The sequence below is a fragment of the Rutidosis leptorrhynchoides genome, chromosome 3 (genome assembly GCF_046630445.1).
Source record: "Rutidosis leptorrhynchoides isolate AG116_Rl617_1_P2 chromosome 3, CSIRO_AGI_Rlap_v1, whole genome shotgun sequence".
Lineage (NCBI taxonomy): Eukaryota > Viridiplantae > Streptophyta > Magnoliopsida > Asterales > Asteraceae > Rutidosis > Rutidosis leptorrhynchoides.
This window is the reverse complement of record NC_092335.1, coordinates 189,765,529-189,766,772: the sequence shown is the minus strand read 5'-3', so window position 1 is coordinate 189,766,772 and position 1,244 is coordinate 189,765,529. Positions and strand designations below refer to the sequence as shown.

The following is a 1,244-nucleotide window of genomic DNA, read 5'->3' as shown; positions in this document are numbered from 1 at the left end:
CTGCTCACAACTAATTCGTATAGCGTGAATATCTTTAGTCATCTTTTCCATTCGTCTCTCGAAACCATCTATCTTTGCGGACATGGAATCAAAGTCATGGCTAAAATAGGCTCTAGCTGCTTTAGATGATCTAACGATATCTTTTTCTTGATGCCACTCATGTGAGTGGGAAGCAGTGTTATCAATAATTTTGTAAGCTTCAGTTGCAGTTTTCTTTATAATGGAACCACCAGTTGCTATGTCGATGTCTATACGTGTAGTAATGCCGCATCCTTGGTAGAATGTTTGTACTATTTGGTCAGTGTCTAAACCATGTTGAGGACATCCTCTCAACAACTTTCCAAATCTTGTCCACGCTTCATATAATATTTCATTTGGCTTCGGTGTGAACGTAACAATTTCTCCTTGAAGTCTCACGGCTTTAGATGCCGGAAAGAATTGTTTAAGAATTTTTCAACTAAAACATCCCATGTATCAATCGCCCCTTTAGGTAACGATTCTAACCAATCTTTGGCTTCTCCCTTTAAAGTCCAGGGAAATAACATGAGATATATCTGTTCATCCTCAACTTCTCTGATTTTTAATTGAGTACAGATCCTATTAAAGGTACGAAGATGTTCATTTGGATCTTCCTTCGGCGCACCACTAAATTGGCATTTATTAGTTACCATGTGTAGGATTTGTCCTTTGATTTCATAATCTGGCACATTAATGTCTGGTTGAGTAATTGCATGACCTTGGCCAGTGCGTTTAGCTCTCATTCGGTCTTCCATACTTAGAGGTTCCAGATTCTCTATGATTGAAATTGTTGAATCTGAATCATTAGAGGATTCTGATTTAATGGTTTCTTCCTCGACAATTTCTGGATGAGTAATTTGTGGTTCAGGAGGAATGATTAGTGGTTCAGGATCTCTGAATTGTCCTTGAATATCCTCCGGATTCTCAATTGTGAGGTTGGGTTCAAAAAATGGATTATCGGAAATTTGAATTGGAGTACTTGGTCGACTAGATGACGATTCTAAAGAAAAATCAACGGCAACAATATTGGCATGATGTCTTGATCGAGTTACAGGTGGTGAACGTATGAAAGGTGGTGAACGTTTTGCTCGGTGCATTCACTTAATATCCTATTAATTATAAAAGATAAAAATTATATAAGTTATTAAATTAATAGACTTTTCTGATTTTGCCCACGTTTCGAATAGCCAATAGATGCAGCAGGTAGCCAGGACCCTTTAAATTGG

At 37.6% G+C, this 1,244-nt stretch overlaps 1 non-coding gene across 1 annotated transcript; it reads left to right on the top strand.

Annotated features, from left to right (window-relative positions):
* Positions 1-307: 307 nt before the first annotated feature.
* On the top strand, positions 308-414 carry LOC139903255 (small nucleolar RNA R71). Its single transcript, XR_011778090.1, has one exon. It is a non-coding gene; the product is annotated as a small nucleolar RNA R71 (small nucleolar RNA).
* The last annotated feature ends 830 nt before the right edge of the window (positions 415-1,244 follow it).